Consider the following 26,319-nt stretch of genomic DNA (forward strand, 5'->3'; position numbering starts at 1 on the left):
ATATGTTCCTCTTTAAAAGCACTTTTCTGGGTCCTTTTTCCTGCTACTGTTGGGTGTGCTGCTACTATAAAATGAATTCCATAGTTCAATAAACTTTTGACAGTTTATTTATATACTTTGACATGTATGTACATTGACACTTATAAACTACAAGTAAATATGCATAACATTAGGTTAACAGAAAATTGTTTGCTTTTTTTGTGGACACTTCACATATCAACTGCAATCAAGCAAAAATACCTGGCTTATTATTTGTATCTTAAAACAGTAAAAAGTTATTAAAATATTACTGAATTTTCAGCCCTTTCAGTTTTACATAATTTTTGGCAGTAATTTTAAGTTATTTTTAGGCATGTTGAGACCATTTTAGTTCATTTTTGTTGTTGCAGTGACACTTTGTGCATATTTGTGTGAGCATGAAGCGCCCTTTACACAGAGACAGCATGTCAACATTTAACGGGTGAAAAAAATGCTGATAAACATACTTCAGTGACTTCAAAAGCCTTCTGATGACCCTAGAACTCTTTTTTTTTACTATGTGAGATAGAACTACATTTATGCCTCAGACTGGATATTATGTGGGTATGTATGGTAACTTTGAACCTCTGGATCTCAGTAATGGATAATGATACTGGAAAAAGTTAATAAGATCCATGAGAATATCATATTAAGAACACATGGTGAAACTTTCAACAATCTGCCATGCATAGGAATTACAGAAGTTGCCCTTCCCATAATTGGTACTTTTCGTGACCAAAAAATCGTGGTTTTTCTGTGTTTTCTCAGGAACCACCCATGAAAAAATTGTACTTTTATAAGCTACTTAATATCCATCCTAGCCCACACCTAAAGCAAAAGAACCAAGTGATTTGCTCAATTTGCCTGGGCTGAAGGAAGTGAGTAATGTTCAAATTTTGACCCTGCACTGTAACATAGTTACAGTATGTCCATTCCTTGAAGAGATATATGGATAGTCGCTATGCCAAAGGCTATCAGAAACACTTGACACCTTATCTGTGTGATAAAAATAAAACACATGATATGATCCCCTGAAAAATTGTATTTTCACACTTTATGTTTTGGAACTTGGTGGTAACATGCACCATCGTGCACTGACCAATGTCGTGTGTAACTGGATTGGTACAAACTGGGACTGGCTGGATAAAGCATGCTATTATCTCGAAATCCATGTGGTTGCAGGACAAACTGCTGTAGATGATCAGTGGGCTGATAGGAAGTAAGGTCTAATTAATGTAAATTGAGGAAAGCTTGGTTTTCATGCTAGTGGTCATTGTTTTCTTACCACGCATTATGCTGTACAGAACTTTTCAGTAGACATTGCAACAGTGTTACCTACCCATCTATAGAGTGCAGTATTTGTTGCTCATTGGTCATGAACCATCAGTACCAGAACTTCAAAATATGGGTGCTGATTATTGGTAATAACCTTGTGAAATCAGTCTCCCATGATACATTACAGGCAAGATGGTATTTACTTTCTACAAGCTATATTGTTCCTCCTGCTTGAAGAGATCTTTGAAGGTGAGAGCCCCATTAACTTAAAAATGATAATGCTCCAGGCCATTTCAAAGTTTCAAAAATCAGTTCTCTTGACAATGACTTCCATGATTGACAACTGGCTGAGGCAGCCCATTTGAATTTCCAATGGATTGTGTGTAAAATGCATACAATGCATATTTGAACCATCAGCTGTTTTTATTTTAAACCCAAATATCTACTGATTTCAGTCTTTTATCATCTTCACCAATACTATCCAAAGATAAAAATAATCATATGTAGCTTACAGGAAATTTTAATCTTTACAAAGAAGTGCAAACTAACATGAATACTTACTGGATTAAACTGGTTTAAGCCACCATATTATATTAGTGTTTACTTAAAAAGTGTAGTGCATGCCATGAATGTAAATATATGACACAGGACTTTAGCAGCAAACATATAAATACTAAATACGTACACAGCAACACTGAAGAGAAGATAAGGACTGTAAGTATTAGACATATTGAGAAGTTGGTCAAAGATCTTTAAAAGAATATTTTCGTCATATGCTACAAAAATATCTCTATGATTATTTACTTGGCAATGTAGAGGACTACACTATATTTTGTTAATATCTTTGGTACAGTTTCATATGTAAACAGAAAATGAAGTTGCTATCTCTACGCATAAGAAAACAGGTGTTACAATACAAGGTAGAAATCATTATAAAACCCTAATGTTACACAGTATCATATTCATTGCATATACCTGATGACATGTATACAGGGTGGTCCATTTATAGTGACTGGGCCAAATATCACATGAAATAAGCATCAAACGAAAAAACTACAAAGAACAAAACTCGTCTAGCTTGAAGGGGGAAATCAGACGACGCTATGGTTGGCCCACTAGATGGCACTGTCATAGGTCAAACCGATATCAACTGTGGTTTTTTTTAAAATAGGAACCCCCATTTTTTATTACATATTCATGTAGTACGTAAAAAAATATGAATGTTTTAGTTGGACAACTTTTTTTGCTTTGTGACAGATGGTGCTGTAATAGTCACAAACCTATAAGTACGTGGTATCACGTAACATTCCACCAGTGCGGACGGTATTTGCTTCGTGATACATTACCCGTGTTCATATGGACCATTTACCAATTGCAGAAAAGGTCGATATCATGTTGATGTATGGCTATTGTGATCAAAATGCCCAACGGGCGTGTGCCATATATGCTGCTCGGTATCCTGGACGACTTCATCCAAGTGTCCGGACCGTTCGCCGGATAGTTACGTTATTTAAGGAAACAGGAAGTGTTCAGCCACATGTGAAACATCAACCATGACCTGCAACAAATGATGATGCCCAAGTAGGTGTTTTAGCTGCTGTCGCGGCTAATCCGCACATCAGTAGCAGACAAATTGCGCGAGAATCGGGAATCTCAAAAACGTCGGTGTTGAGAATACTACATCAACATCGATTGCACCCGTACGATATTTCTATGGACCAGGAATTGCATGGCGACGACTTTGAATGTCGTGTACACTTCTGTCACTGGGCACAAGAGAAATTACGGGACGATGACAGATTTTTTGCACGCGTTCTGTTTAGCAACAAAGCGTCATTCACCAACTGTGGTAACGTAAGCCGGTATAATATGCACTATTGGGCAATGGAAAATCCACGATGGCTGTGACAAGTGGAACATAAGCAACCTTGGCGGGTTAATGTATGGTGTCGCATGATGGGAGGAAGGATAATTGGCCCCCATTTTATCGATGGCAATCTAAATGGTGCAATGTGTGCTGATTTCCTATGTAATGTTCTACCAATGTTACTAGAAGATGTTTTCACTGCATGACAGAATGGCGATGTACTTCCAGCATGATGGATGTCCGGCAAATAGCTCACATGTGGTTGAAGCGGTATTGAATACCATATTTCACGACATGTGGATTGGTCGTCTAAGTACCATACCATGACCTGCATGTTCACCGGATCTGATGTCCCCGGGTTTCTTTCTGTGGGGAAAGTTGAAGTATATTTGCTGTCGTGATCCACCGACAATGCCTGACAACATGTGGCAGCGCATTGTCAATGCATGTGCGAACATCACGGAAGACGAACTACTCGCCATAAAAGTATATTCAAAGATGGCTAGACAGCATAGCAGAGCCATCAAGAGGAAGCTGTTGGACGATTCTGATGATACAAGCTATGGAGCAGGCGTGTACTGAAGTAAAAACTTTGAAGCTAATTTCCCGTAACTTTAGTTTTTTTGTTTATAAGGTACATTTTCTCAGGGCCTATTTGTAGTAGAAAGATGAAATTTTCTGTAGTTGTTCCTTAAGACCTTCTAATATATCTGAATTAAAAGATATGTGGAATTATTTTGTATTAATGGATTTAAATTTTAAAATACTTGTTAAAATGTATAACTTTTTTTAACATTTACAAAAAATAAAATGTCTGAAAAACTATACATTATTTTTTCAAAATTAATAATTCAGCATAAAAGCAGAACATATCTCTGCATTCTGTGCAAAAATCAAGAGTATCGTCCAAATAACAAATGAGAAAATGTTCTTAACTTTTAGCTCAATTTAACATTGTAAGCATAGGGCGTTCCGTATACCCTTAAAATGAGAACTACATCCTGGGACTAGAAACATACCTTAGGTGTAAGCAACTTATTGACCAAAAGTCCATGTCAAATATAATAGAAGTTAAAAATAGAATTACCGATTGTTTAGCATACTCAGCGTAAAACATCTGGAGATAAATTACAAAATTTTTATAAATGTTTATAAAGAAGAATGGAAATACACAGGATGTCGATAACGAACTGTAATATAATTTATCTGTACTGCAGCCATGTAATGAAGAAACCTAAAAGGGGGAATAAGAAAACTGTGTGCAATAAAAGTGTCATTACTATCAGGTTCTAACATTGAAATGATAGATAAAACTTATCACATGTATGTCAGGCAGTCTCTTCATATTATTAAACTAAGCTATAAGTTTTATCATGATGACAAGCCTGAGGGGATGCCGAGTAAGAGGGAGGAGTAATGGTATAATTCAAAAAGACAGGTTATGAATTAGAATCAGATAAGTGAAAGACCACACTGAAATTCTCAAAGAAAGCCTTATTTTTTAAATCTTTTTGTTCATTGAGAACATCATTTGGATTTTTTTGAAATTTACAAAAGATTTCAATTTCCTCCGGAGTTTCATACTTAATCCCTCTTTTTGCTTGATGTAGCATTTTCATATTATCATCAATGGTGTCTATCGTGTGGTTACAAGCTTTGCACCTAAGTTCTTTTGTAGTATTGTTGAAGTACTATTATCAGTTTGAAAAGCCAACGTTACATTACTTTTCATAAAGACATTGTTTATTTTGTCCGAGATATTACCTGCATATGGAAAACGTATGTATCTGATTTTTTTAATACTTTTGTCTTTAGGTAGTGTACATTTTTTGGTTCGCTCTATATGTTTTAGCTTTTTTCTTTTTCTGTAAGTATTATCAACTAGCAGTTCTTAGCATCCAGTACTTACAGCTACTAATTTCAGTGTATTTATTTCATTGTTAAAATTATCCACCCCGATAGCTGAATGGTCAACGTGACAGACTGCCGTCCTAAGGGGCCCGGGTTCAATACTCGGCTGGGTCGGGGATTTTCTCCACTCAGGGACTGGGTGTTGTGTTGTCTTCATCACTATTTCATCCCCATCTGGCATGCAGGTCGCCCAATGTGGTGTGGACCTGCCCCATAAGGGGCCTCCCGGCCAATGACGCCAAATGCTCATTTCCATTTCCACTGTTAAAGTTTACAGTAGACATGAGGATTCTTAGCAACCTGTCAATCATACTATGGAAGTATGCATGCTTATATCTTATGGGGTGGCAGGATGTTTCATGAATAATAACATCTGTGGTAGTTTCCTTCCTGTATATGTTAAAGGCTAGTCTGTTATCTGCTTTCAAAATCTCTTGGCCAGGAAGTTAATTTTATTATCTTTTTCTATAGTGAATTTCAAATTTGGATGGGTATTATTAAACAGATTGTAGATTTTGTTGGCTACTTTGTCATCACCATTGACTAGTATAATGGTGTCATCTACATATCTTTTATAGATAATAATCCTGTCTGTGGGATCTGATTCATTGTTTAGGATCTTGTTCTCAACGTTATACATAAATATATTGGCTAGGGTTCCAACCACACAACACCCCATTGCTACTCCTTGGGGATGTTTATAGAAACCATAATTAAAAGTTTAGTAATTGTGTTACAAGACTAGTTTTAGTCCATCTATTACCTCTACAATTACTGGAATAGGTAGAGTACAGTGTGTAATTAAATTCTTTCTGATCAGTTCAATGGTTTCATCTACTGGGACAGTGGTGTATAAGTTAGTAACAGCTAATAAAAAAAGGAGTGTCCCATTAGGTACCGTATCCGTAATTCTTTAACTGATTCTACGAGACCTGCAGTATTTTTTAGGATGTATTTTTTGGAGAAGACATATTGTCACGTAGAAGAAGGTGTAATTAGATGACTGATGAAAACTAGCTTCCCTTAACAAAGATTTATTCAGCACTTGCACATACAAGAGCATGGAGTGAACTGCCTCCGACCAGCACACATACAGTATATATACAGCTATAGAATATTCCGGTACAATGATTCTTGACATTTGGGATACTTCTGGAATGTACTGAAACCGAATACAGAAATTAAAATTGTACAGTCCAGGTGAGTTTTGAACTCACGACTCTCCATGAAACAGTTTAGTATCATAACCACTACACCACGGTGCTACTCAGCTTCTTCTGTGACATTGCTCCCTCCTTAAGAGAACAGTATCTCAATGTTACAACCTCCTTGTCCGGGAACGAGTCATCGGTCCTGCGTGCTCAAACTCCTGATGACTGACTCTCACCCTGGCGGTGATCTTCTTAGAACTTCTTTTGCTGCTATGCTCTTCATCACCTTTCTGCTTGTTGCCTGTCGCTGGAGCTTCAAATTTACCCTGGGTTGCAAGATCCTTATAGTATTTCATTCAAAGGATGTGGATCGTATCTCTGATCTTTTGTCGTCTTGTGTCAGGGTTGAAATCTTCAACTTCAAAAGTAACATCAGACAACTGGCTTACAACTTTATAAGGTCCCAAGTAGCACCTGGGGAGCTTCTCAAAGAGCCCAACCTTCCAAACAGGAGTGAAGATCCAGATGAGACAACAGGGCAATGGCTTTTGTCATACACTCAGCAATTGTTTTCTTGAGCCTGCAGTGTGCAGAGTCGAGCTAACTGCCAAGCTTCCTCAGCTCTGGTTAACACCTGGTCAATGTAGCTGTCGTACACGTCATCAGGATGTAACAGAAACACAGTGTCAATCATCGTAATCGCCTCACGCCCATACACCAAGAAAAATGGCATAAATACTGTGGAGTCTTGTTTGTTGGTGTTGTAGGCAAACGTCATGAAAGGTAGCACCTCATCCCAGTTGCTCTGCTCAACATTGACGAACATTGATAGCATGTCGGCCAAGGTCTTATTAAAGTGTTCAGTAAGTCTGTTAGTTTGCGGATGGTAGGCTGTAGTCATGTGATGAGTAATGTTGCACCGATGGTTTACCTCGGTCACAAGATTCGATTGAAAAACTTTCCCTCAATCCGTAACTAATGACCTTGGGGCACCGTGTTTTAATACAATGTCTCCCATGATGAATTTGGCTACCTCGGATGCTTCGGCTGTTTTCACAGCTTTTGTAATGGCATAGCGTGTCAGATAATCGGTGCAAGCTAAATCCATCTATTGCCACTAGCAGATGCTGGAAATGATCCAAGGAGGTCAATCCCAACATGGTGGAAAGGCGTTTCAGCTGGTGGAATTGGTATGAGTTGGCCAGGTGGTTTCTGAGGAACTGCCTTTCTCCTCTGGCACTCTCGACAGTGCGACACATAGTGACGGACACTCCTAAAAAAAACCTGGCCAGAAAAATCTCTTGCGGATTCTATTGTATGTCTTAATAAATCCTAAATGTATGGCCTCAGGTGTGTCATGGAATTTCTGTAGAACATCTAAGTGCATGTGTTAGGAATCACTGGTAGCCATCTCTTTCCAAATGGATCAAAGTTTTTCTTGCAAAGAAATCCATTAACTACCTTAAATTGTCCTTTCACATCCTCTGACCGATTTAAGGCAAGCATAATTTGTGATATCTTGGCATCTTTCTTCTGCTCAACAGAAAGATTCTGGAGTGCACTTTTGTACACTGTGGTAGTGTCATACTCTTGAAGATGTAGTGCCCACTTGGTGAGTCATCCTGTTGGATCCTTAAGACCTGTCAACCAAAAAAGTGAATGATGGTCTGTAACAACTGTGAATGGCTTTCCATAGAGATACTGTCGAAATTTGTACATGGTCCAGATCACAACAAGACGTTCTCTTTCCATAGTTGAGTAGCTTCTCTCAGATTTTGTAAGTGTCTTAGAAACATAGGCTATAACCTTCTCTTTTCCATCTGAAATTTGCACCAGATCCCATACCCACTGGCATCTGTGTATAGTTCTGTAGGTGCTCTCTCATCATACAGACCAAGTACAGGGTCAGTCGTCAGAGCTTTTTGCAGCACATTGAAAGAATCTCATTGAGCACCACCCCAGATAAATTTAGCATCAGTTTTTAACAACTCTTGGAGTGGCCTGGCTTTGATACAAAAGTCTTTGGTAAAACGACAGTAATAAGAACATAATCTGAGGAAGCTTCTCACATCTCTAATACTTTTAGGAATAGGGAATTCCATTACAGATCTCACCTTTCCTGGGTCTGGCCACACACTTTCGTTTGACACAAGGTGTCAAAGTATTTTGGTTTCTTTTGCTCCAAAGAGACACTTTCTTGGATTAAGTTTCAGTCCGCCTTGTTGGACACACTTAAGAACAGCCCTCAGTCTTTTTATATGTTCATCAAATGTCTCTGAGAGCACTATAATGTCATCTAAATAACAAAGACACATTGTCCACTTTAGGTGCCTTAGATGATTATCCATCATCTGTTCAAAAGTTGCTGGTGCATTACACAAACTAAACGGCATTACCTTAAACTCATACAGTCCCTCAGGGGTGATAAATGCAGTTTTCTCACAATCAGCCTCATCTACTCTGATTTGCCAGTATCCCAAGTACATGTCCGTGATTGAGAAAAACTCAGCCCCCTTCAGACAATCTAGTCCATTGTCAATTCGTGGAAGAGGGTAAATGTCCCTTTTAGTTACCTTATTAAGCTTCCTTTAATCAACACAAAAGTGCCAACTGCCATCCTTCTTCCTGACAAGGACCACGGGTGATGACCATGGGCTCTGCGAAGGCTGAATGATGTCATTCTCCATCATTTTCTTTACCTCGTTGCGAATTATTCGATGTTCTGTTGCTGATCCACAGTATGCTCTCTGTCTTATTGATTCATGGTCTCCAGTACTAATCTAGTGCTTCACTGTAAATTTGTCTAATTTGCTCTTCACCTGTGGATTGAAGCATTCAGAGAACTTTTGAAGAATGGCAAGTAGCTGTTGTTCCTTAGTGAGGTCTGGTGATAGTCAAGCTAGAAGATCTTGTCTCTTAGTGGTAGTGCTAATTTCACCCACAGACTTGGCATGGGAGGTTTCTATGGTACTCAGCTGTTCTTCAATTAACAGCTCAGTGTTTGCCACGCACATGTGTCTTGGAAGGATCTGTGGTTCTCAGCGACAGTTAACTATCCACAATTCACCAAATCCATTCTTAAATGAGACGACAGAGGTTGGGATGACCAAGTTATTCTTCAGTGGTATGCTTCTCTTAGATTCCACTACAAGAGCCATGGGTTGATGCATGGCATGACACATGACAGTTATCTTTCTAACACAGACTGCAGGAGTGATCACTTCATCCAGCACACAGTCTCCACACACTCTGATGTGCATCTTCCTGTCCACAGTATCTCATCTTGTCAAACAATCTTCGAGCAACCACAACCTATAATTGCCTGAGAAGCTTCCAAAAAGTCCCATCCAAGAATGACGTCATGACCACACTCTTGTAAGATGATGAATTCTAAGGGCTGTGTATGGCAACCTATACCCTCACGAATGGTACATCTTCCTGTAGGTATAACATATTTCCCATTTGCCATCTTCAGCAGAGATGTTTTGTTGTCGATGAATACAGTTTTCTGGAACTGGTGATGGTACTTCTCCAAAAAAACTGAATATGATGCTCCAGAGTCCACAAGAGCTTGGGCTGGTCAGCCATCCATGAGGATATCAACATAGTTTCCTATCATTTTTGTAGTGATCAACAGCAAAGGATTTTTCTCTTCAGCAGCCTCACCTCCAAGGAAGGTCGCACCCATTAGTTTTCCAGGTTGCGGTGGCTAGGTGATCGGCTGGACCTTCTAAACGGCGATGGAGACCTTGATTAGCATGTTGGGGAGCATCCTCTCCAGCAGCTAGCTTACGGCGATCATGACATACATCATCCTGCACCCACACCTTCTTGTTCATCTTCGTTGTCCCGAAGTTGGTGTCCACATGTCCCGGTCACCCACAGTGGAAACATACTGGTTGGTTATCCTGGGTCCTCCGGACGTCAGTCTTCCTTGGTGCCCAAACAGGTTCCTCATGCGGCATTGTAGGAATGTAACTCTGGCTGGGTCTTGACTTTTTCACCATTTTAAAGGGAAATGAAGGATGAGAGATTGGGTTCAATGTCTGTTCTACTTCCTCCCTTATGACCTCTTGAAGTGTCTCAGTTTTCTGCTCCCCGTGCAATCCAAGTGCCTTCTGAAGTTCCTCTCTGACAATCAGACAAAGAACACTTATGAAATCAGTTGCTTACTCCATCACAGACATAGATACAACATTTGGAAGCCATTCAAACTTCTTGCATGTAATTCTTTTTTATGCATTGTCTCGAAATACTGGCACCATTTTATGAAGTTGTCTGCTGTTGAAACCTCCTTCAGGAGTAGGGCTTGATACATGTCCTCAGCAACATCCTTCATGATATGTGCAACCTTATCTTCCTCCTTCATTCTATCCACTATTTTGCACAGTTCCAAGATGTCTTGAATGTAGGATGCTGTAGTTTCTCCTGGATGCTGTGCCTTGCACTTTAATTTATCTTCAGCCTTGCACTTCTGTCATCGTGTGTCACCAAAATACTTGTGCAGTTCCACCTGGAATACTTCCCAGCTTGTGAACTTCTCCTCATTGTTCTCATACCATTACTTGGCAATGCCCTCCAAGTAGAAAAATACATTATCCAAACACACGGCGTCATCCCATTTGTTAAATTTGGCTATAAACTCATACCTTCAGCCACTTGTTTGGATCTTGACTATCGTCACCAGAGAACCTGCGAGGATGTCTCATGTGGTGGCACACAGTTGCTGTCATCGTAATGTACTCATCTTCTTCTGTCTCTATAGATTTCGATCTGTTGAATATGGCTAGAACTTGGGTTTCTCACCACGTAAACAGCGGCTCTGTCGTGGCCTAATGGGAGCCACTGTGTTGTCGATAATGTGCGGTATCACAAGTTCCAATACCCTGCGTCTCCACCAGAATAATGTCACATAGAAGAAGGTGTAATTAGATGAATGATGAACACTAACTTCACTTAACGAAGGTTTATTCAGCACTTGCACACACTAGAGCGCGGAGCGAACTGCCTCCGGCCAGAACACATACAGTATATATGCCGCTACAGAACATTCCAGTAGAACGATTCTTGACATTTGTGGATACTTCTAGAATGTACTCAAACTGAACATAGGAATTACAGTCCAGGTGAGTTTTGAACTCTTGACTCTCCATGCAACAGTTTAGTCTCATAACCACCTCAGCACATTGATACTCAACTTCTACCGTGACAATATTTATCCATTGCAACTGAATTTAATTTTTGGCTCAAAAGGTACCCTGGGCTATCAATGTAGTTTATAATTGGGCATATAGGAATGTTTTCCTTGTGTATCTTGGGTCTTCCCCCTAATTTAGGGGCAGCACGGTTCATAACTATTTTTCCCAGCTTGCTAATAGGAAATTACAATTTTTAATAAATATCCTAATTTTTTTGTTTTGAAAATTTTCAGTAGGGTCCTTCTCAGTTCTACTAATCCCAGTGTCAAGAAAAAATTGTAACTGTTTGAACAGTCTTGTTGTTTGCTTTGATGAAATATTCGAATATGAATAATGATTCAATTGACTGGAGGCTATTCATAGCTTCCTCCAAGCTTAGTTTGAACAGCCATCTTCCTTCTATTACTCTTGGCCATGAAGGAGACTTATGCCAGCCAACAGGGCAGTTGTCCTCAACTCAATCAAATATGCTGAACATGAGTAGAAAATTTGTAGAAGTCTAAAAAACATCAATGTACTCTCAGGGAGGCAACTGGAGGATGATAACTACTGTTGCTCTTTACATACATTATGTAGAACAGTAAGGGTAGAAAATCACACACCCACACTCACCCCCCCCCCCCACACACACACACACACAAAGACAGTCTGCCAGCTCAAGCCAGACTGGCTGCAACTGCCAGGGACTGTGTGTGTGTGTGTGTGTGTGTGTGTGTGTGTGTGTGTGTGTGTGTGTGTTTCGTCTATTTTCAACAAAGGCCTTGTTGGCGAAAGGCTCACTTTCTGACAGTCTTTTCACTGTGCCTGTCTGCGGCTCAGCATCTTCGTTACATGGTAGACAGCTACTGTCCTTTGCATAAAAAGTTAAGAAAGGTATTTTTAGTGGGCCACAAATCAAACAACTTGTCAATGATCCTGCCATTTGATTAGATTTCGGAGGGGAAAGAAAATGAAGCTTGGCAAGCCTTAAAGTGAGTGATTCACAGAGTTTAGGCAACAAAAGAGACGACAACCCCATTCAGCTGTCGACAGTGCCTATGCAAAAACACCATCAACTCTGTTGCAATTTGTCCTGTAAAATCCATTTTTTCAACTCATGTAGACTTTTTTCCTCTTAGTTGTGGAGTTTTCAGTAATTTACGGGGAGAAAGATTTCATTGCAATATTTCTGTAATGGAACAATGATATCCGGGTCTTTGGATTGAAACATTGCTCATGGATCACTGCACATCTATGTGTAGGGGTTGCTCTGGGACTCATAAGAGGCAATCCAAAATACAATGATCTCAAAGCCATCACGCAAGTCTCTTCAAACCCAACTAGTTGCCAGGTATTTCTCCATCAATTTAGAACTATTAAAATGTAACTCTCATTAAAAATGTCAAATGGACTTTCAGTGTTGTTTGCATATGTAATTAAATGTATCTTTTCTCTCAACCCATTAAAATAAAATACTTCCACCTATTGTACATCAGAGAAACCAGAGCTAATAAAAAAATTTTTTTTGTCATATTCATGTTTCTCAACCCAAAATCAGTAGGATTTGACTCATGAAATGAAGGTGACATTAAAAAAAAAATTATTTTATTGGGCAGTGTAATTTAAGAAGTAAAAGGGTCAGACCAGTAAGCAGATCAAAGCAGATGGGGATATCCCATGGAACATGTGTGGTGAGATAAAACCCACCCTGATCAACCTCATTAAGTGTAAAGTCAGCTACAGGGTAAAGAATGCTATACAGCATGGAAATTCACAACAGCAAAAATGAGAAAGGTAAACACATAGTGGACATCAGCTGAAATGACAGTAATGAAATAAGGTGAGAGAATCATCATGACAGCATGAGGACAGGTCAGATCCATACCCAGGTGCAAAGGCAGTAGGCTGCAACCATCCTCCCTCCCCCCCTCCCCCCCTTTCCCTCCCCTTACCATAGCTCTCAGGCAAGGGAAAAAATATACTGCAGTCAGATGTTTTTCTACAGAACATGATTTAGAAGTCAGTATTATATAGGTTTTAACAGGGTAGGAACTGGCACATTGCTATGAGTACAGACGATCAGCAAGTTCATTACTTTGTATACCCACATGGCTGGAAACCCAAAGGAAATCAACTGAACAATCAGCAGTGCCAAGATTGGAGAGAAGGTCTTGAATGGCAGAGACCAAGGGATGGTGGGAAAACACTGAGTAATAGCTAGAAGGCCACTCATTGAGTCTGCACGTAACAAAACTTGGGTGAGAGAGGATGGTTTAATAAAGCACAGGGCCTGACAGATGGCCACCAATTCCATGATAAACACCCCATATGTGGCAGGGAAAATATGTTGTTCCATTCCAACAGAAGATGTGAAAGTATTGTTGTTGTTGTGGTCTTCAGTCCTGAGACTGGTTTGATGCAGCTCTCCATGCTACCCTATCCTGTGCAAGCTTCTTCATCTCCCAGTACTTACTGCAACCTACATCCTTCTGAATCTGCTTAGTGTATTCATCTCTTGGTCTCCCTCTACGATTTTTACCCTCCACGCTGCCCTCCAATGCTAAATTTGTGATTCGTTGATGCCTCAGAACATGTCCTACCAACCGGTCCCTTCTTCTGGTCACGTTGTGCCACAAACTCCTCTTCTCCCCAATTCTATTCAATACCTCCTCATTAGTTATGTGATCTACCCATCTAATCTTCAGCATTCTTCTGTAGCACCACATTTCGAAAGCTTCTGTTCTCTTTTTGTCCAAACTATTTATCGTCCATGTTTCATTTCCATACATGGCTACACTCCATACAAATACTTTCAGAAATGACTTCCTGACACTTAAATCTATACTCCATGTTAACAAATTTCTCTTCTTCAGAAACGCTTTCCTTGCCATTGCCAGTCTACATTTTATATCCTCTCTACTTCGACCATCATCGGTTATTTTGCTCCCCAAATAGCAAAACTCCTTCATTACTTTGTCTCATTTCCTAATCTAATACCCTCAGTATCTCCCAACTTAATTCGACTACATTCCATTATCCTCGTTTTGCCTTTGTTGATGTTCATCTTATATCCTCCTTTCATGACACTGTCCATTCTGCTCAACTGCTCTTTCAAGTCCTTTGCTGTGTCTGACAGAATTACAATGTCGTCGGCGAACCTCAGTTTTTATTTCTTCCCCATGGCTTTTAATACCTACTCCTAATTTTTCTTTTGTTTCCTTTACTGCTTGCTCAATATACAGATTGAATAACATCGGGGAGAGGCTACAACCCTGTCTCACTCCCTTCCCAACCACTGCTTCTCTTTCATGCCCCTCGACTCTTAGAACTGCCATCTGGTTTCTGTACAAATTGTAAATAGCCTTTCACTCCCTGTATTTTATCCCTGCCACCTTTAGAAGTTGAAAGAGAGTATTCCAGTCAACATTGTCAAAAGCTTTCTCTAAGTCTACAAATGCTAGAAACGTAGGTTTGTCTTTCCTTAATCTTTCTTCTAAATCAAGTCGTAAGGTCAGTATTGCCTCACGTGTTCAATATTTCTACAGAATCCAAACTGATCTCCTCAGAGGTCGGCTTCTACCAGTTTTTCCATTTGTCTGTAAGGAATTCATGATAGCATTTTGCAGCTATGACTTATTAAACTGATAGTCCGGTAATTTTCACATTTTGTCAACACCTGCTTTCTTTGGGATTGGAATTATTATATTCTTCTTGAAGTCTGAGGGTATTTCGTTTGTCTCATACATCTTGCTCACCAGTTGGTAGAGTTTTGTCAGGACTGGCTCTCCCAAGGCCGTCAGTGGTTCTAATGGAATGTTGTTTACTCCCGGAGCCTTGTCTCGACTCAGGTCTTTCAGTGCTCTGTCAAACTCTTCACTCCGTATTGTATCTCCCATTTCATCTTCATCTACATCGTCTTCCATTTCAATAATATTGTCCTCAAGTACATCACATTTGTGTAGACCCTCTATATACTCCTTCCTGTCAATTGTGAAAGCATATCCCATGTAATTCGCAGATTTAGAGCCACTGGTGTAAGAAACAATAGCTGTCCGAAACTCCCGTAAAAGTGGGCGTAATATACAAGTCCATCCAAATGCAGGGCTGAGGAACTAACGATGGGGGATGGGGGGAGGGTGGTGAGACCACAACATAGGGAAGGAGACAAGGAGGGGAGATGGAAACTGTGGTCGAGAGCAGTGAGGCAGAGCCCAAATGGTAAACCCACCCAAGGGCGGGCAGCCAGTTGGTGACATCCCAAACCTGCAAGAAGTATATAATAGTAGGTGTGAGCAGGGGAAGAGTGGATAGTGATGGCTTTGGAAAACAGGAGCTGATATTGCTGAACTGGAAGGAGAGGGATCCAAGTGTGAACCAGAAGACTATTAATAGAATTGGTGTGAAAGGCACCAGTGGCTAAACAGATACCATGATAGCGAACCAGGTCCAAGAGGAGTAGCATGGAAGGGGCAGCTGATCTATTAGCTTGACAACCACAGAACAGATGATACAGAACTAAAGCCCAATAACGGTGGAGAAGAATTGAATGATCTGTGCCCCAAGAAGTGTGGGCAAGGATGTGAAGGACAATGAGTTCATGAAAACAGCTAATCTTCAGAAGGCGGGTATGGGGCAATCAAATATTCTTGTTGTCAACTCAAGAAATGAAACTGGGGGCATCAAAGTAGCACTCTGGATCACAATGGAACATAGTATGGCAACAGAAATACACCACCATCAACTTAAGGGGAGAGACCTGGAAATCATGCTAGAATGTCAATGCAGAAGCATGCCAGATGGCACTCTTGTGTCACTCTGCAGAGGCAATTGACTGGGAGATAGCCCAAATATATAAATCATCCATTAATAGCTTCAGGAAAAGAAGAACACTGAGTCAGAGGCAGCCCAAATAAAGAAACAGACCACATACAGAGCAGGGGTGACCAATGGTCCAGTGGAGGCCACAAATCCATTAATAGCCATGAAAAAAAAGAAGGATACTTGAAGCCCTTTGGAACACCATTCTCCTGGGTCTGTGGAGTGCTGAGAATGATGCCAACCTAAACTCTGAACAACCAGTGGGACAGGAACTGGAGAATAAGAATTAGGATGGGGCCCTGAAGATCCCACTCGGGGAGTGTAAGTAGGATGTGATGACACCAAGCTGTGACTTAGTCCTTATGAAGACTTATGAAAACCGCTAAAGATGGTGCTGCTGAGATCAGGCTTGGCAAATTAAAGTTCCCAATCAAACCAGATGATTATTCAGAAACTGTGCCTCCCAAATGGCACACTGCCCCTGAGGAGAATAAGGGGACTGATCAAACTGATTGGCTGGTAACTACCAAAGGATGACAGATCCTTGCTGGACTTAAGGACAGGAATCACAATACTGTCTCTCCATTGACAGGGGAAAATGTCTTGGAGCCAAACATGATTAAACACCTGGAGGAGATATTGTCATAGTGGAGGACTGATGTATTGAAGCAGTTGGTTATGAAACTTCCTGACAGATTAAAACTGTGTGCCGGACTGAGACTCGAACTCGGGACCGAGTTCGAGTCTTGGTCCGGCACACAGTTTTAATCTGTCAGGAAGTTTCATATCAGTGCACATTCCACTGCAGAGTGAAAATCTCATTCAGTTGGTTATGGACTGAATTATGACCATGACTGAATCATGGGAAGAGGAGAAGGCCAGAAGAAGTTCTCATTTAGTAAAAGGTACATTGTAGAATTGCACCTGACAAGCAGTAAAACATAAATGGGAAGCTTCAGCCCACTGTTTCAAGAGGAGGAAGGTGGCAGGATAGAAGGCTGATGCTGATGTCATTACAAAATTCATCATGAGGTGTTCTGTGGCAACAGATTGATCTGTACAAAGGCCACCTGAAAGGGCAAGACCCTGAATGGAAGACTGCTGCTGACAACCTGGGAATGTGTGGAGTGCAGCCAACACACATGGGGAAAGTGTTTCACACCAAGCCAGTGAGTGTGGCCCTCCTCCCAGGGTGTAGCTAGGGAAGGAAGAGGGCATTGAAGGGTCACAAGAAGCAAAATTAAATTATCCATTCCCAACTGAAGAGACAGCCATAGAAGCATGGCCAGTTTTTTAAAGTTTAATACATTTCGTATGCAAAGCATCCTCCCTGATACCACCCACTCTGATCAGGTGCTCCCTCTGTGGGCACCACCCAGCCACATCAAAAGCCATGTGGCATGGTGGCCATTGCTGGAAGCTCTGATGCTCCAGTATAACAGGCAACTACTACTATGCATGCACAAGCAGGCAACAGCTGAGGTATCAGAAGTGTGATACCAGTTTTGTCACGAGGCTCAGCCAGATGGGTATGTAACAGCCCCACAACACAGACTAGCTACACTTGCTGGTAACCTAGTGGAGCAGGGATTGGGGGAGGGGGCAGGGCATCTGGGGGGGGGGGGGTAAGATGGAGAAAAAATAGGGGAAGGAGTGGGGGAGAGGAATCAATGCCATAGATGCTAGGGAGGGTGTTCATCCCCAAATGGCTTATACTGCAGAGAGGAAATTTAGAAGTAGTGGTCAAACCCCAAAAGGGGGACCAAAAATGCCAAAAAGGAGAAGTGGAAAAGAAAAGGCAAGGGGGGGGGGGGGGGAGGGAAGTGGAAGAAACACAAGAAATCAGGTGGATAGTCAGATTGATATAAATAAGAATACCGAGACAGGGAAAGGAGGGGGCAAGGGAGAAGTTGTGAGGACAGGGAGAAAGAGGCATGGGGAAGGAAATGCAGCCCAGAAAGGAAGAATGGGCCACAATAGCTCAGGGCCCCAAGTGTGCTATGCATGAACCCATAAGGGAGCTACAAGTCCCCTGCAGAGATGTAGCCTAGACAGGTCTGTTTGATAAGAGGTAGGGCTTTATTAATGGCTCTCAGTTCCATCATAGAAACACTAAACATTTCCACCAACAAATATTATTCCTATGCAGTAGGAGAGGTAAAAACATATTCCATCCTATGCGTGGTTTTACAGCTGTCAGCAAAGGATCAGATGCCAAAAGGTCATGGGGGCAACAAACTTTAAGACCCTGAAAGATAGATATATCCTAATTTGTGACCTGGGTATTAACCTAGTAGGCAGGGGCTGCACTGTAAAACAGAGAAATACATTCTAAACAGGTAAGATGGATATCCTGGCATAGAGCCCTGGGGTGCATTCCAAATGGTAATCACACCTGATGGTGAGTGTCAGGGAGTTGATGCCTCTCATATGCAAAAAAGTATGGCAAGTTGAATGAATAGGAAATTGTCAGGTGGTGATGGTACAACTGAGCAGCAGTTGGTACTGTTGGAACTGAAGAGGGAAGATTCATACTTTAACAAGGAGATTAGGTATTGGCTGATGATGCTCCACAATGATTCTGTCTAAATTTCAAGCTGAAGGTGCTGTTGTGCTATAAAACGGACAATGATAGCCCAAGTGGGACAAGACCAGGGTTTGGTAAATGTGGTGGAAAGTAGCATGACCTGCACATCAAGAGGCACTGAGACATCATTAAGCTTTTGCATGGAGCTAGTCTTTAGTTGATGAATATGGGGCAGCCTAAGCAGTACTTATTTTCTTTTTTTAGTGCAACAACATGCAAGTGCTGGGCAACCAAGTAGAATTCTGGGTCACGAGGAACCATGATAAGAAGGTACGAATGCATGACCTCACCTTTTACATGAGAGATCTGGGGTCCATGAGAAATGGTCAAAGCAGAGGGCCTTCACATGACACCTTTGAGTCATCAACATACAGTACATGGGTGACCAGTGGCCCAGCAGAGGTCACTAGTCCATTGATGGCTAAGAGGAAGAGAGTGACATTCAGCTCTGTAGAACATCATTCTCTTCGACATGTGAGGGTAATAATGATGTTCCAGCTCTAACCTCAAACATCTGGTGGGATAAAAGCTGAATAATTAAAATTGCTAAAAAACCTTGAAAGCCACAGTCGGGGGGGGGGGGGGGGGTAAGTAATGCTACCCACCATGAATTCCCTCCTGTGCTAGCCTTTTCTACACCTACACAGATACTTCGCAAGCCACCATACAGTGTTCGGCAGAGGGTACCCTGTACCATTACTGATCATTTCCTTTCCTGCTCCACTCACAAACAGAGTGAGGAAAAAATAAAGCCCTAATATCTTGTACCTTATTTTCACGGTCTTCACAAACAGTGTATGTTGGCAGCAGCAGAATCATTTGGCAGTCAGCTTCAAATGTCAGTTCTCTAAATTTTCTCATTAACGTTTCTCAAAAAGAATGTTTCCTTCCCTTCAGGGCTTTCGATTTGAGTAACAGTAACAAATCTTGCAGCCCACCTCTGAGGATTTCCATTTGAGTACCAGTGATGAATCAAGCAGCCCACCTCTTTGCTTTGATGTTGTCTTTGAATCCAAGCTGGTAAGGATCCCAAAACTTGAGCAGTACTCAAGAATAGGTTGCACCAGAATCCTATGTGTGGTCTCCTTTACAGGTGAACCACTCTTTCCTAAAATTCTCCCAATAAACTAAAGTTGACCATTTGTCTTCCCTACCACAGTTCTCACATGAGCATTCCATCTCTTATCACTTTGCTACATTATGTCCAGATATTTCAATGACTTGACTGTGTCAAGCAGGGCACTAGTAATACTGTATCTGAATATTACAGGTTTGATCTTCCTACTTATCCACATTAACTTACATTTTTCCACATTTAGGGCTAGCTGCCATTCATCACACCAGCTGGAACTTTTGTATAAGTCTTCCTACAGTCACTCAGCTTCAACATCTTACCGCACACCATGGCATCATCAGCAAACAACTGTAGATTTTTATGTCAGAGTAGCACTTGCACCCCATGTCCTCCACTATTCGCTGGATGTATTCAAATAGCTACCTTCCCCTATTGTTTATAGCCCTACCCTTTATAATTGCCTCTAGTACCATGGAGGTTATTACCTAGTGTGTTAACAAATGTCCTACCATCCTATCTCTTCTTCTTGATGTGTTTCCATATTTACCTTCATTTCCCAATTCTGCAGAGAAACTCTTCATTCCTTATCTTATCAGTACACCGGATCTTCAGCATTCTGTAATGCCATATCTCAAATGCTTTGATTCTCTTCTGTTCCAATTTTCCTACTGTCCACGATTCACTACCACACAACCCTGTGCACCAAATTTACATCCTCAAAAATTTCTTCCTTAAATTGAGGCCAATTTTTGATACACGTAGACTTCTCTAGGCCAGGAATGCCCTATTTGCCTGACCTGCGGGAGGCATGCACGAGATAGTCCCTGCAGTTGCGCTATCCTCTTTGCCCTCTGTGGCTCAGATGGAAAGAGCATCTGCCATGTAAGCACGAGATCCCAGGTTTGAGTCCCGGTTGGGGCACACATTTTCATCTGTCCCCGTTGATATATATCAATGCCCATTAGCAGTTGAAGGTATTAATATAATTATAATTTGATTCTAGATGGCTGCATGTTATCAATGGACATGTCTGAAAGAACAGACACCATATCCATATAAGTAAAAAGATCATGTGGTTGATAGCCAAAAACGTGCTATAGGCAGCACTGAAGTGGGGTAGAAGTACCATCATTGAGGAGAGACAGATCAAGATAGGAAAGATGGTTGGATTGAGGTGGTCATCTCAAGATAAATAAGTGGCCTTCCTGGAGATAAATAAACGTTGCAAATGGTAATCACTGTGGGTTATTTGCATGTGCACCACTAGTGCTTCCAGTGCACTATCTATGTGAATGAATACCCAGCTGCTTCCAAATGCCTTCTTGGGACTAGCACAGTTCCAACAAAGTGTGCAGTAACCTTGAAGCATTGGCAAGCAGGTCATCAGTGAAGCATGTTTCTTGGAGGGCAATACAGACTGCAGAACAAGAGAGGATAAGTTGTAGTTCTGGCAGATGACAGTAATATTTATTAGAGATCATTTGGATCATCACATTCATTGTGCCCTTGTTATGCATGAAAGGGCCAACAGGACTGGTCACACACCAGGGTCATTGCCTGTCAGCAATGGGGACACAACCCATGGCAATGAACATTGGCTCAGAAAGTGGCACTATGAAGGTGATTAGGTGCCTCTGGCATCACCTGAGTAGCCTTCTCTTGAGATTTCTTTTTCTTCTCTTTCACTTTTGTATATTGAGGTTCTAGGGAAAGCTTTTCTATTGTGGTGTAGGAATGGGTGAAAAACAGGCATCCCTGTGGCCCACAGTCTGTGGCTCCTTCACCCACTGGCTGCTGCAGGGATCCTGATTTGTGGATTTCCTGGGGGAGAGGCTCCCAAAAGCGAGCTCTGTCAGCAGTAGAGACTGGAGGAGGAGTTGCTTCTCCAGCTGGCTGTGGCAAGTAGTTCTGCAGAACCATGAGAGAGGAGGTCGTACTGCCTCACGATCGAGGTAACAGGCACAACTATCAGACATCAATGTTGGTGGAGTAAATACATTAGGTACTGCTGAAGAACTGGTCATACTTTGTAGTTGTGGTGAAGATTGATACCATTGAGACTGGATATGAACCATCATAATTATGTTTCTCAAGCTTCAAAATATGAGAGAGAATCTGTGACCTTCAGTTCACCTATCTTGTTGGCTAGTGGACCTCAACATGCATGACATACAAAGTGGATCCCTTGTCTCTCCAACTGTTCATGACATTCTTCATCTGTCTGTGGTGTGAGGTTCCAGTGAAAAATTTATCCCTAGTACATGTTGAGGGTCTTATGGGCAAGGGGTTGGGGTGGGGTGGGGGGATGGCAGTATATGATAAGAGGCACATCAAATTGTTTATAAGTTACAAGAGAGTAACACCTGGAAATGGGTAGCATTTGCTCTCTTAATTAAGACAGAACCACTCTACAGCTTGCTAATGAAAGAGAGTTTGCTGAATACATATTCAGTATTCTCCACAAGGACCTACCCCCTCCCCTTCCCCACCTACTTGTCCAGGTGCAAACCAGAAACTTAGAGGAACAATTTTCTTCAAGTCAGTTGGGTTTGCTTTCTTCCCGAAGTGGCTGAAGTTCCTCAGATTGTAATGATCAGCACTAAATTGTGATCTGTCTGAACAGACTGCTGAGGCCTCACAACCGCTGGCTAATAACTTTCATCATTTTATGACAATAAATATTCACCATGATGCTGTCTATTTTGAACAGATGTCACCCAAAGGCCATCTGGTATGATGGCTAGAGCCCACAGCCTTGCTGCCCCCAGACCTACATGTGCCTATATTCCTCAATAAGGGCTGGCAGATGACAGCTCAGACATCAATAGCATGATCTCTGTGTGGTTGGATGGCTGCCACCATATTGGTATCTGGTGATACCAAACATGGACTGGCTACCATGCAAGTGGGCAACATTCACCACATTGTTGTAGTTGTGGTCTTCAGTCCTGAGACTGGTTTGATGCAGCTCTCCATGCTACTCTATCCTGTGCAAGCTTCTTCATCTCCCAGTACCTACTGCAACCTACATCCTTCTGAATCTGCTTAGTGTATTCATCTCTTGGTCTCCCCCTACAATTTTTACCCTCCACGCTGCCCTCCAATACTAAATTGGTGATCCCTTGATGCCTCAGAACATGTCCTACCAACCGATCCCTTCTTCTGGTCAAGTTGTACCACAAACTCTTCTTCTCCCCAATCCTATTCAGTACCTCCTCATTAGTTATGTGATCTACCCATCTAATCTTCAGCATTCTTCTGTAGCACCACATTTTGAAAGCTTCTATTCTCTTCTTGTCCAAACTACACTCCTGGAAATTGAAATAAGAACACCGTGAATTCATTGTCCCAGGAAGGGGAAACTTTATTGACACATTCCTGGGGTCAGATACATCACATGATCACACTGACAGAACCACAGGCACATAGACACAGGCAACAGAGCATGCACAATGTCGGCACTAGTACAGTGTATATCCACCTTTCGCAGCAATGCAGGCTGCTATTCACCCATGGAGACGATCGTAGAGATGCTGGATGTAGTCCTGTGGAACGGCTTGCCATGCCATTTCCACTGGCGCCTCAGTTGGACCAGCGTTCGTGCTGGACGTGCAGACCGAGTGAGACGACGCTTCATCCAGTCCCAAACATGCTCAATGGGGGACAGATCCGGAGATCTTGCTGGCCAGGGTAGTTGACTTACACCTTCTAGAGCACGTTGGGTGGCACGGGATACATGCGGACGTGCATTGTCCTGTTGGAACAGCAAGTTCCCTTGCCGGTCTAGGAATGGTAGAACGATGGGTTCGATGACGGTTTGGATGTACCGTGCACTATTCAGTGTCCCCTCGACGATCACCAGTGGTGTACGGCCAGTGTAGGAGATCGCTCCCCACACCATGATGCCGGGTGTTGGCACTGTGTGCCTCGGTCGTATGCAGTCCTGATTGTGGCGCTCACCTGCACGGCGCCAAACACGCATACGACCATCATTGGCACCAAGGCAGAAGCGACTCTCATCGCTGAAGACGACACGTCTACATTCGTCCCTCCATTCACGCCTATCGCGACACCACTGGAGGCGGGCTGCACGATGTTGGGGCGTGAGCGGAAGACGGCCTAACGGTGTGCGGGACCGTAGCCCAGCTTCATGGAGACGGTTGCGAATGGTCCTCGCTGATACCCCAGGAGCAACAGTGTCCCTAATTTGCTGGGAAGTGGCGGTACGGTCCCCTACGGCACTGCGTAGGATCCTACGGTCTTGGCGTGCATCCGTGCGTCGCTGCGGTCCGGTCCCAGGTCGACGGGCACGTGCACCTTCCACCGACCACTGGCGACAACATCGATGTACTGTGGAGACCTCACACCCCACGTGTTGAGCAATTCGGCAGTACGTCCACCACGCCTCCCGCATGCCCACTATACGCCCTCGCTCAAAGTCCGTCAACTGCACATACGGTTCACGTCCACGCTGTCGCGGCATGCTACCAGTGTTAAAGACTGCGATGGAGCTCCGTATGCCACGGCAAACAGGCTGACACTGACGGCGGCGGTGCACAAATGCTGCGCAGCTAGCGCCATTCGACGGCCAACACCGCGGTTCCTGGTGTGTCCGCTGTGCCGTGCGTGTGATCATTGCTTGTACAGCCCTCTCGCAGTGTCCGGAGCAAGTATGGTGGGTCTGACACACCGGTGTCAATGTGTTCTTTTTTCCATTTCCAGGAGTGTATTTACCATCCATGTTTCACTTCCATACATGGCTACACTCCATACAAATACTTTCAGAAATGAATTCCTGACACTTAAATCTATACTCGATGTTAACAAATTTCTCTTCTTCAGAAAAGCTTTCCTTGCCATTGCCAGTCTACATTTTATATCCTCTCTACTTCGACCATCATCAGTTATTTTGCTCCCCAAATAGCAAAACTCCTTTACTACTTTGTCTCATTTCCTAATCTAATACCCTCAGCATCACCCGACTTAATTCGACTACATTCCATTATCTTTGTTTTGCTTTTGTTGATGTTCATCTTATATCCTCCCTTCAAGACACCATCCATTCCGTTCAACTGCTCTTCCAAGTCCTTTGCTGTCTCTGACAGAATTACAATGTCATCGGCAAACCTCAACGTTTTTATTTCTTCTCCATGGATTTTAATACCTACTCCGAATTTTTCTTTTGTTTCCTTTACTGCTTGCTCAATATACAGATTGAATAACATCGGGGAGAGGCTACAACCCTGTCTCACTCCCTTCCCAACCACTGCTCCCCTATCATGTCCCTCGACTCTTATAACTGCCATCTGGTTTCTGTACAAATTGTAAATAGCCTTTCGCTCCCTGCATTTTACCCCTGCCACCTTTAGAATTTGAAAGAGAGTATTCCAGTCAACATTGTCAAAAGCTTTCTCTAAGTCTACAAATGCTAGAAACGTAGGTTTGCCTTTCCTTAATCTTCCTTCTAAGATAAGTCGTAAGGTCAGTATTGCCTCACGTGTTCCAGTATTTCTACGGAATCCATACTGATCTTCCCCGAGGTCGGCTTCTACTAGTTTTTTCCATTCGTCTGTAAAGAATTCGTGCTAGTATTTTGCAGCTGTGGCTTATTAAACTGATTGTCCAGTAATTCTCACATCTGTCAACACCTGCTTTCTTTGGGAATGGAATTATTATATTCTTCTTGAAGTCTGAGGGTATTTTGCCTGTTTCATACATCTTGCTCACCAAATGGTAGAATTTTGTCAGGACTGGCTCTCCCGGGGGCCTTGTTTCGACTCAGGTCTTTCAGTGCTCTGTCAAACTCTTCACGCAGTATCGTATCTCCCATTTCATCTTCATCTACATCCTCTTCCATTTCCATAATATTGTCCTCAAGTACATCACCCTTGTATAGACCCTCTATATACTCCTTCCACCTTTCTGCCTTCCCTTCTTTGCTTAGAACTGGGTTGCCATCTGAGCTCTTGATATTCATACAAGTGGTTCTCTTCTCTCCAAAGGTCTCTTTAATTTTCCTGTAGGCAGTATCTATCTTACCCCTAGTGAGATAAGCGTCTACATCCTTACATTTCTCCTCTAGCCATCCCTGCTTAGCCATTTTGCACTTCCTGTCAATCTCATTTTTGAGACGTTTGTATTCCTTTTTGCCTGCTTCATTTACTGCGTTTTTATATTTTCTCCTTTCATCAATTAAATTCAATATTTCTTCTGTTACCCAAGGATTTCTACTAGCCCTCGTCTTTTTACCTACTTGATCCTCTGCTGCCTTCACTACTTCATCCCTCAAAACTACCCATTCTTCTCCTACTGTATTTCTTTCCCCCATTCCTGTCAATTGTTCCCTTATGCTCTCCCTGAAACTCTGTACAACCTCTGGTTCTTTCAGTTTATCCAGGCCCCATCTCCTTAAATTCCCGCCTTTTTGCAGTTTCTTCAGT

General features: G+C 42.2%; 1 protein-coding gene and 1 non-coding gene across 2 annotated transcripts in view; both read right to left on the reverse strand.

Annotated features, from left to right (window-relative positions):
• Positions 1-26,319, reverse strand: part of LOC126204054 (serine protease gd-like) — a 145,106-nt gene that overhangs the window by 113,718 nt on the left and 5,069 nt on the right. The gene's annotated exons all lie outside the window — the stretch shown is intronic.
• Positions 16,876-16,996, reverse strand: LOC126204738 (small nucleolar RNA snR44). Its single transcript, XR_007540538.1, has one exon. It is a non-coding gene; the product is annotated as a small nucleolar RNA snR44 (small nucleolar RNA).

Source organism: Schistocerca nitens, chromosome 9 (genome assembly GCF_023898315.1).
Source record: "Schistocerca nitens isolate TAMUIC-IGC-003100 chromosome 9, iqSchNite1.1, whole genome shotgun sequence".
Lineage (NCBI taxonomy): Eukaryota > Metazoa > Arthropoda > Insecta > Orthoptera > Acrididae > Schistocerca > Schistocerca nitens.